Here is an 11,249-nt window from a genome sequence, read left to right as displayed (position 1 = left end):
GGTAGAAGCACATTATCTGGAAATGTAGAAGTTACTAGTATGAAAAAATAGCTTAAAGAAGTAAAAAAAATAGTGCTGGGTTGGGGAAACAGGAATGAGGATGGAGATGGCTAGGATAAAGGGCCATTGTTTCCTTTTTGATAAAGCATAATTTTTAAAAACGTGCATGTATTACATTGATTTAAAAAAAGCAAATAATAAAAAGTCAACTCAAGCTGAGGTTTGAGAAGGACAATATGTAAATTGCACTTAAAAGCCAATTTATTTGTGATTAAGACAGATATGCTATATGACTCTAGACAAGTTTTTAAAATTTCAAATCCTATGACAAATGAAAAATAGCTTCCTTAGAAAAGAAGATGAACCTGCTCCCAGCAGAAATGAGCTTCTATCCATTTCCAGAAGAAAATTCATTGCTCATTATGAGAATACATATAGGGTGTCTCTATGAACCTACAACCTGAGTTGTTAAAATTTAACAGTTTTAAAACTTTACAAAGACCATGAAAAGCCTTTATAATGCTATAAATTCCAACCTGGGTGGAGGCATGAGGTCCATACAAATTCTGGCTTCCTTCAACTTGAAGTAACTCAGCATGTAAATCCTCAGGAATCAAGATGAATTCTAAAAGTGAAATATTTCCACTTGTGTAGAAAAAGCAGTTGAGCAGCATGTAGGTCAGTAAGAAAGACTCTAAATTCCACTCAGCATGTGCATACACCAGAAAAGAAGTATGGTTCCAGTATGGACCCAGTATGGTACAGAAAAGGGGTTGGGACTGTCCAACATATTGTAGAGGCTGAGTAAATTGGGCAGGAGTCAATGTTCCTCTCTGCCAGAGTGAGCCCTTGTTGGCTCCAAAATGCCATGGACATCGCAAAGTGTATTTGTCAGCTGTGGCTGCCATAACAAAATTCCACAGATTGGGTGACTTAAACAACAGAAATTTATTTCTCATGGTTTTGAAGAATGGAGTCTTAAGATCAAGGTAATGGCAGGCTCAGTTTCTCCTGAGGTTCTGTCCTTGTCTTACAGATGGCTGTCTTCTCTCTCTGTCTTCACATAGCCTTAACTGGGTGCAGAGGTCCCCTGGCGTAGCTTCCTCTTCTTATAAGAATGCCAGTGTCACTGGATTAAGGTCCCATCCTTATGATCTCACTTCACCTTAATTATCTCTTAAAAGTTCCTTTCTCCAAATACAGTCACATTGAGGGTTAGGGCGTCAATATATGAGTTTTGGGGAGACACAATTCAACTCATAACACAAGAGTTTGGCAAAGAGTTGTACTATTCTAGAATAAGTTATGTTTAACTCCAATGGGAACCAAATGACCAAATGGCCCTTCCTCAGGTCCTCCTACTGAAGACCCTGCATTAGCTGAGCCTAGAACCATCCACAAAACTGCGCATTAGAAGCTACATCTCTTGATGACCAGCTGTCAGTGTTTTTCAACAACCTCAGGCTTCCATGGAGAAGCGCCCCCCAGAGAGGAATGCTGCATGATTGTGTCACAGTGTGAATACACGAGACACATGATCAGATGTGCTTCTGAAAGACCATATCCAATTTCCCAAGTTTCAGTGATTTGAATGAGTGAATGTATCAAAACATGGGAAACTAATGTAAGCAGAATTTTCTGATTTTGCTTTCCATAGACAGAATCTCCAAGCTGCATCACAATTCTGAAGTTGGAGGAGGAATCTTTACTTCTCCGGTTCCTGTGAAGACAAATGGATCTTGGATAGGAATACCTGGGCACCTGCTTGGTGATCAGAGGTTGTGCAGGTATTCTTATTTTATCCTATGGCTTAGCTGTGATAGTGTGGAAGTGGTTATAATAATGTAGACATGGAATATTAATTTCACCAAAACCAAGATTATTTCTAGTGGAAGGCTCATGACTGAGAAGGGCACATATATATGGTTGGCCAGGAAGTAGGAAAGAGACTTAAACCCCCATCTCTCATAGTGAGAGGTCAATAAATTATCATCTTTGATAGCGAGTAGTCAACAAATAATGACTAAAAATGAAAAATAATGAATTAACAATGTAGATATGTTATTTAGAAGCATAGAGGTAAATACTAAAATAATCAGTGAAAACAGGAAAACATGGTTGCCTGTGGGAAGGGGGAAGAAAGAGATAAGGAAAAGCCCTGCTGTTTTGTTTTGTTTCATTTTATTAATTTTTTTTAGAGATAGTGTCTTACTATGTTGCCCAGACTGGTTTCAAACTCCTGGCCTCAAACTATCCTCCTGCCTCAGCTTCCCGAGTTGCTGGGATTACAGGTGTGAGTCACCACACCTGGCTTGTTTTAGTTTATTTTTGAAACAACATATGCTATAGAAGTAGCCGAAACTTTATATTTTGGTCATGTATTAGTTTGATTAAAAATAAAGCAATGAAATTATAAGGGGAAAAATGGAGGAAAAATATTTAAGATGATTATATAGAAAAAGGTAATAGTCACAGACAAAACAGTACTGTCAGTAATAGCAATAACAATAAGGCAACCTCAATCAGTTAATACTTTGTGAGAAAATTCATTTATTTGATAAGTATTTATTGAGCATCTAGGATGTGCCAGGCCATGGTAATCATAATAGTCAAGATTCCTGCTCTCTTAGATTTTCTATTTTAGAAGGGCAGATAGAAAAGTGCATAAATAATCAAATAAGTAAGATTATTTTTTATAATGCTTAGTGTTTTGAGGAAAATAAAGGATAGTGGAGTGGAGAGTAACTGGAAGGAAGAAATGATTATTCAGACTGAATGGTCAGGGAAGGCCTCTTTAAAGAAGGAAGGTTTCAGCTCAGACCTGAGCGATGAAGAGCCAGCCATGGGAGAGACAGAGGTAACATGTTCTGAGCTCAGAACATACAAAGTCCCTGAGGTGGGAACACATCTGGTGTGTCTGAGGAGTAGCCAGGAGGCCAATGTGACTGGGTGGTAGTGAGCAGTGGGGGTGGGAGCCTGTGATGGGTATATCGAGGCAGGCAGAAACCAAATCCTGCTGGGCCTTGTAGCTGCTTGTAAAGAGTTAGATTTCTTGCCAAGTTTGATAGGAAGTAACTGGAGGATTTTCAGCAGAGTAGTATTAGAATCTGTTTTATTCTACTCGGGAGGCTGAGGCAGGAGAATTGCTTGAACCCGGGAGGCGGAGGTTGTAGCGAGCCGAGGTTGCACCACTGCACGCCAGCCTGGCGCCTGGTGGTGACGGAGTGAGACTCTGTCTCAATTAAAAAAAAAAAAAAAAAGAATCTGTTTCATTCTTTTAAAAAATGAGTCTAGGCCAGATGTGGTGGCTCATGCCTGTAATCCCAGCACTTTGGGAGGCCAAGGCGGGTGAATCACGAGGCCAGGAGTTCGAGACCATCCTGGCTGACACAGTAAAACTCTGTCTCTACTAAAAATACAAAAAGTTAGCCAGGCCTGGTGGTACGCACCTGTAGTTCCAGCCACTCGGGAAGCTGAAGCAGGAGAATCGCTTGAAACCATGAGGTGGAGGTTGCAATGAGCCAGCATCATGCCCCTACACTCCAGCCTGGGTGACAGAGCAAGACTCCATCTCAAAAAAAAAAAAAAAAAAGAACAAATGAGTCTGATTGTTGGGGCTGGATTGGGGCAGAGGATGGAAACATGAGGCAAGCATGAGACAGGAAGTTTTAACAGTCTTGCAGATTTCGGGACAGGGTGAAGGCTGTGAAGTTAGAAACCAGTAGGCAGATTTGGGCTGAGAATCCTAGTTTAAGTGGAGCTCCAACGGGCAACTAAAAGGCCAGTGGGCAACCTTGGAGGGAGAGAGGTAGAAGGGAGGAATTCTACTCCTGCAGCCAGTCTCCCCAAATTCCCAGGCTCCCTTTGACATATGTGAACACACACTCTGGTCAGGGGCCGCTGAGGGACCTGAGCGATTATGCAGGAAATAAAGACTTGTCAAATTGCTTTAAACTCAGCCCATCTCCATCCCGGCTTTCACCACACTTGACGTGAACATGTAACTGAGCTTGTAAATAACTGTGCTTGGAGGCAGAGCTGGGAATTACACCCCTCTAGACAGCTATTCAGAGGCTGAGAGAATAGGGCCCACTCGCTGTAATGCTATGCATTAAAAAGCACTTATGCTGCTAAAACCAGCATTAGAATTGCACATAAACATTGCTGTCATACTCTCAATGGGACTCTGGAGTCCAAGTGGGACTCTAAGAATCTGCAGAGGGGAGAAAAGCCATCTCAGGCAATGCGATGATCTCTCCCCAACAGCCCACCAAGCAACATTGCCTCTCTCCTGTGGAGAATCCCTTCCATAAATGGGGAGAAAAATGAGCTTATTTCCAAGCCAAGATTAAACTGGGTCCATACTGCATGGAGATTATAGGCTTCTGAGAGGAGAGAAATGAAACCAAGCTGGGAAAGCATATCCATCCAGAAGTGGCAGGAAGGGATAGCCCAGGTGTTCTTGGGAGTTACCTGAGCTTCCAGGCACAGTGCCTGTCACATAGCAAGTTGTGAATGAATGAATAAATAAATGAATGAATATGAGATCCATACATTCCCAAAGTGTCTTAAAAATCTTTTATTTGTTCATTTTCTGTTTAAGAATTAAATAAACCTGCTGGGACAAGTATCCACAAACAGCCTTAGGGGTTACATTTGGGCAACTTGTACCCATTCAGAAGTTTGTGCTGCATACAAAGTGCATCCAACCCATCCCAGTAATTCATCCCCTAATGTGATCTGAAGTCTAGAATTATCCATGGCTGAACATCAGGAAATGACTTAAGATTAAGTAGTCATCTGGAGTATATCTCTAGTGGACCACAGTCCATCCTAAAAAAGATAATTGCTGAGATTAGCTGGCTGTTCAGATAATTATCAACTCTCAAGTTTACTTGGTTACTAAATAAGTGAAAGAGATATTTCTAAAATCTCAAGTGCGCAGCTGGAAGGGGAAAGACGTCGGATAAGAATGCTGCCCTGGTGTGAGGCCAGCCTTTATGCACTGTGTCTCATTCCCCATCTATTAGAAGGAATCAAATTATTACCAGTCTTGCAAGGATGCTACAAGGATAAATAAATCAACACATAAGGACACTCTACCTCAGGCCCAACATATGCAAAGCTTCTCATGGAAGAGAAAAAAATTAAAAGCAAACAAGCAAACAAAATCCCTCTGTGGCTCTAAAACAGATGTCCCAGAATTTAGTACTAAAGAGTCCTTCACTGGGCTTTATTGACCATTAGCACCATGTTGATTCTTATTTAATATGCAGTTATCAGTAATGTATATATCGTTCTGCAACAAGTTAAAAACAATATACACTAAGAAAGTTTGGACCTTAAAGAAAAGGTATAATGTTTGCTAGGAAAGAGATGGTAAGCTCTACCAAATATCAGACATAAATATATCCAACCTTTTACAATGAGGTGTTTATATTCTGTTTGCACATCTGAAAGAGATTATATTGACCTTTGGCAATAGCCATCAAGACATGGTTAGGTTATGTTTCTGGTCCTTCTTTCCTAAATACAAGACCTTTCAGAAATTTGTAGAACTTTTCAGTAATTTGGCTATTAAAAATGTGAAAAATCAAAGTTTTAGGAATTTCTGCAGAGTTCTGGAAATGTTCTATATTGAGATCTACAATGGCAGTTACATAGGTGTATACTTACATAAAAATATTGACCTATTTAAGATTTGTGCACTTAACATATGTATGTTATACACACACACACTCACACACACACAGACACACACATGTATATAAATCCTAGACAATGAAGTATTAATTTCTAGAAAAATTCATATATATGGAACATCTTACTTCCCAGTGTTGGAATATGAATGAAGAATCATTTTGCTTCTCATACATATTAATTGTAAAGGTAGCTACCACTGACAGAGTCTTTTTACCAAGACTATGCTAATGGCTGTAAAATTAACTCATTTAGTCTTCAAAAATTCCATGTCCTCAATAAAAACTGGGGTTCAGAGAAACTGAAGTATAAACTCCTCAATAACGGGGAACTATATCTGTGATTGCAGCCTGTCTTCAGAATCATTGTATCCCCACCACAAAGACTGGTGTTTGGAATATGGTTAGTACTCAATAAATATTTGTGAAATGAAAAACACTTTGTCCAATATCATGTAACTAATATTTAACATTTTTTCTTTTTAAAAAACTTTTATTTGAAGTTCAGGGGTACATGTGCAAATTTGTCACATAGGTAAACTTGTCTCATGAAGGTTTGTTGTACAAATTATTTCATCATCAGGTATTAAGCCTCATACCCATTAGTTCTTTTTCCTGATTCCCTTCCTCCTCCCACCCTCCATCCTCTGATAGGCCCCAGTGTGTGTTGTTTCCCTCCATGTGTCCATGTGTTCTCATCATTTAGCTCCCACTTATAAGTGAGAACATGCAGTATTTGGTTTTCCATTTCTGTGTTAGTTTGTTAAGGATCATGGCTTCCAGCTCCATCCACGTCTGCAAAGGACACGACCTTGTTCTTTTTTATGGCTGCATAGTATTCCATGGTATATATGTACTATATTTTCTTTATCCACTCTATCATTGACGGGCATTTAGGTTGAATCCACGTCTTTGCTATTGTGAATAGTGTTGCGATGAACATGAATGCATGTGTCTTTATAATAAAATGATTTATGTTCCTTTGGGTAGATATACCCAGTAATGTGATTGCTGGGTTGAATCACCACACTGTATTCCACAATGTTAGAACTAATTTAAACTCCCACAAACAGTGTAAAGGCATTCCTTTTTCTCCACAACCTTGCCAGCATCTGTTATTTTTTGACTTTTTCATCATAGCTGTTCTGACTAGTGTGAAATGATATCTCACTGTGGTTTTGGTTTGCATTTCTCTGATGATCAGTGATGCTGAACTTTTTTTCATGATTGTTGACCTCATATATGTCTTCTTTTGAAGAGTGTTCAAGCCAGGCACAGTGGCTCACACCTGTAATCTCAGAACTTTGGGAGGCCATGGCAGGTGGTGAGGAGTTAGAGACCAGCCTGGTCAAAATGGTGAAACCCTGTTTCTACTAAAAATACAAAAACAACAACAACAACAACAAAAACCCAAAAAACTAGCCAGGCGTGGTGGTGAGCACCTGTAATCCCAGTTACTCTGGAGGCTGAGGTAGGTGAATTGCTTGAACCCGGGAGGCAGAGGTTGCAGTGAGCTGAGATTGAGCCATTGTACTCCAGCCTGGGCAACAAGAGTGAAACTCTGTCTCAAAAAAAAAAAAAGTGTCTGGTTCATGTCCTTCGCCATCTTTTTATTTAATGGGTTTTTTTTTTTGTATGTTTGTTTAAGTTTCTTATAGATGCTGGATATTAGGCCTTTGCTAATGCATAGTTTGCAAAAATTTTCTCCCATTCTTTAGGTTGTTTGTTTGCTCTGTTGATGGTTTCTTTTGCTGTGCAGAAGCTCTTTAGTTTAAGTAGATCACATTTGTAAATTTTTGCTTTTGTTGTAATTCCTTTTGGCATCTTCATCATGAAATCTTTGCCCATGCCTGTGTCCTGAATGGTGTTGCCTAGATTGTCTTCCAGAGTTTTTATAGTTTTGGGTTTACATTTAAGTCTTTAATCCATCTTGAGTTAATTTTTTAATAGAGAAGGTGTCCAGTTTTACTCTTCTGCATATGGCTAACCAGTGATTCCAGCAGCACTTATTGGCTAGGCAATCCTTTCCCTGTTGCTTGTTCTTGTCAAGTTTGTCAAAGATCATAGTCATAGGTATGCAGTCTTATTTCTGGGCTCTTCATTCTGTTCCATTGGTCTATTTGTCTGTTTTTGTACCAGTTACATGCTGTTTCGGTTGCTATAGGCCTGTAGTATAGTTTGAAGTTGGATAACATGATGCCTCTAGCTTTGTACTTTTTGATTTGTTAATTTCTTTCTTTAAAAAATATTATTTATTTTTATTTCAATAGTTCTTGAGGTACAGGTAGTTTTTGGTTATATGAATAGGCTCTTTAATGATGATTTCTGAGACTTTGCTGCACCCTTGTGTACACTGTACCCAATATGTAGTCTTTTATCTCACAGTTCCTCCCACCCTTTTCCCTGGAGTCCCCAAAGTCCATTATATCATTCTTAAGCCTTTGCATTGTAGCTTAGCTCCCACTTATAAGTGAGAACATATAATAATTGATTTTCCATTTCTGAGTTACTTCACTTAGAATAATGGTCTCCAGCTCCATCCAAATCGCTGCAAATGACTTATTTTGTTCCTTTTAATGGCTAAGCAGTATTCCATGGTGTGTGTGTGTGTGTGTGTGTGTGTATATATGTGTGTGTATGCATATATATATGTATGTATGTAATGTAACTGATATTGAAAGATTCAGAATTGGACATGTGTCTGACTGCAAAGCCCAAATTCTTCACCATTCCATCATATTTACTCTCAAATAAAATATTCGAGTCTGTATAATAACCAACCTAAAACCATTGTAAATGAACTTTAGGAATACCAAATTGAGGTAAGCCATATACCTACAAAAAAGTATATGAAACATAGCTGTAAGTTTTAAGAATAACAATAAGATGAACATCATGTGTCTACCACAGTTAAGAAATAAATCATCATCAGGGCCTTAGCCGCCCTGTATCTCCCTCCATAGATCTCTAGAGGTAACCACACCTGAATTTTGTGCTTATCAATTGTTTGCCTTTCTAGATTGTTTTAGCACACGTTGGTATCTTTAAATCATACAGTGCTTTGTTTTTTTCTTGGTTTTGAACTATAAAAAGCAGATGACTTTTTCACTCCTCTCGCTACGTTGGTCCTTAACCTTAATGAGCGATCCACTTTCTCCACATTCTTTGAATCCATCAGCCCGTTTATTATATAGCATGTTTTTTAAAAAAAATAGTAATTCCTGTCCAAATATCATAATCTCTTCCCTCTCTTTCTTTTTTTGTTGAACCTGTTTAGTAGAGTGCTTGTAAATGTTTCACAAGCAGCTTGGGTGTGTGTGTACTGATTTATACCATTTGCTAATTTTATTGGTGTAAATTTTCCTGTCAATGATTTCAAGCTATCACTAGGATGCCACTGAACATGGGTTTGGAAGAGACGCAAACAATTGCTTCTTGCGAGCTGGTACAAACCAGCTCAATATATCCCTGAATCTACTACAAAAAAATCTCAGTTCTGGATAAGACCAACTAAACATTTTCAGGCCAAGCAAAACCAGAAATTAGAGGACAGAAGACCTTCCATATAGTCTATGTAGGTGAGCATTTTCAGGGCAGAGAATGGGGTTGAATTAGTTTTCTATTCCTGCTGTAACAAATTACCACAAATTTTGAGGCTTAAGCAACAAAAATTTATCCTCTTACAGTTTTGTAGGCCGAAAGTCAGAAATGAGCCCTAAAAGGCTAAAATCAAGGTATCAGCAGATCTATACTCCCACAAGTTTCTAAGGGAGACTGAGTTTCCTTGTCTTTTCTAGAGTCTAGAGCTACATTCTCTGCATTCCTTGGCTCATGGCCCCTTCCTTTATCTTCAGTGCCAGCAGATGTACACCTTCTCTCTGCTAATTTCTCATGGTCACCAAATCTTCTTTTGCCTCCCTCTTGTAAAGACACTGTGATCACATTTAAGGCCTAATGGGATAATCCAGGATAGTCTACCCTTATCACATCTTGAAACTTCCTCTTGCCATAGATGGTAACATTCACAGGTTCCAGAGATTGTGATCTGGATATCTTTGGGGGCCATGATTCAGGCTCCCACAAGGGTTGGGGAGGAAGACAATGAATCTGGAAAAGTAAATGGAAGATATCTAGCAAAATCCACCCTTCTGCCCCATAGCATCCTTTCTTCCCCTTCCTTGAGGTGAAAAGCTCATCTCTGACCCTGGAAATACTCAGGTACCATGTTGTTGTGCAGTGATGTCAACTCACTCATACCCTTTTTTTTTTAAAACTACTTTGTTTTCCCGTTTCCACATGTTCTAAAATTTGGTTGTCTTTTCTTCTGAAATCTAAAGCATTAGCCACCACCAATGTTCCTCATACATAGCATGAGGAAAAGGGGTAGAAGACCATCAATTAACATACAGCATGGCTTCTATAGTCCCTCTTTCTATAACTGATTCTGAGGTCTATGTTGAGAATCAAAGATACCAAGGAATCTAGGGTTCTTGCTGCTTCCGAGGTTTACTTAGCAGGGGCGCAGTTAGCATAATGTCATTGCCGTGATGAAGCAGGATGATGTTCTGTGGGCTGCCAAAATGACAGAAATCTCTCTACTACATGGCTGCTGTACAGGATGCATGGGGGACTATTCTGAGATGCCTGCTACCTTCCTGGGTCTTCCTTTGTCATGAGGCATGACTCTTATTCTCTCCAAACTAAGGGAGGGTCTGTCAGACTCAGCTCAAGGTGTGAGGGGTGAGTATGAGTAAAGTAGCCCAGAGGGTCTTTTATCTCACCTGCAGAGAGTAGGATAAACTGGTTCTGCAAGTTGGCTGCTGACTTTTTCTATCTTACACCCAGACAAGTTGTTTTTGAACTTAAGAGCCATAATTTCCTGCCATTGTCTACCTGGTTTCACAGTAACCCCTTCTCCCAAAGCACTATATGCTTCACATCTAAATGGGTTGGCTGGGATAAGTAAAAGCCCTCAGGGTATGAGGAAGGAAATTCACCGAGTGCTGAGCAGGGTGGGAATGCAAGGAACACATCAATGAACTCTTTGAAATATTATCCACACCATCTCTCTTATTTGCACATCACCCTCCAGTGGTGGCTCTCTTTTGGCACTGTTTTCAGCCAAACTTGGTGAAATCTCTTCATTTCTCCACCTGCCATTCACTCCTCAACCCACTCCATTCAGACTTACACAACATCGCTGTCCTCAGCACCTCCCTCTAAGTTAGCAAGGACCTCTGTCTCCCGGTGGACGTGTTTCAGTCCTTATCTCACTTGCCTTTTCAGCCTCAGTCTTTCACTGTTTGCTTGCAATGGATGGTCTCTGTTGCCCCTCCAGATCTGTTCTTTATCCTTGCCACCCTGTTCTATGCTCCAGATTACATCAACAGCCCCCCAGGCCTTCTGACTGACAGTTAGGTTTGGCTAGTGAAAGTCCAGGGAGGAGATCAGAGAGAGGAGAGAAGGTCAGGGTATTTATTCTCCTGGCTTCTTCCCCACCAGGCTCAGTTTGGCAATTGCTGGGTAGCCCACTCTAACAGCTACAGCTCT

At 39.9% G+C, this 11,249-nt stretch overlaps 1 long non-coding RNA gene across 1 annotated transcript in view; it reads left to right on the top strand.

The window, feature by feature from the left end:
- The first annotated feature begins 1,662 nt into the window (after nt 1–1,662).
- The window catches only part of LOC135275882 (uncharacterized), a 51,558-nt gene continuing 41,971 nt past the window's right edge, over nt 1,663–11,249 (top strand). The window contains exon 1 of the long non-coding RNA XR_010343458.1: nt 1,663–1,787. This is a non-coding gene — a long non-coding RNA (uncharacterized LOC135275882). The remainder of the gene's footprint in view (nt 1,788–11,249) is intronic.

The sequence above is a fragment of the Aotus nancymaae genome, unplaced genomic scaffold (assembly GCF_030222135.1).
Source record: "Aotus nancymaae isolate 86718 unplaced genomic scaffold, 86718_ANA_hifiasm-v0.15.2.pri h1tg000019l, whole genome shotgun sequence".
NCBI lineage: Eukaryota > Metazoa > Chordata > Mammalia > Primates > Aotidae > Aotus > Aotus nancymaae.
This window is presented reverse-complemented; position numbering and strand designations above follow the sequence as displayed.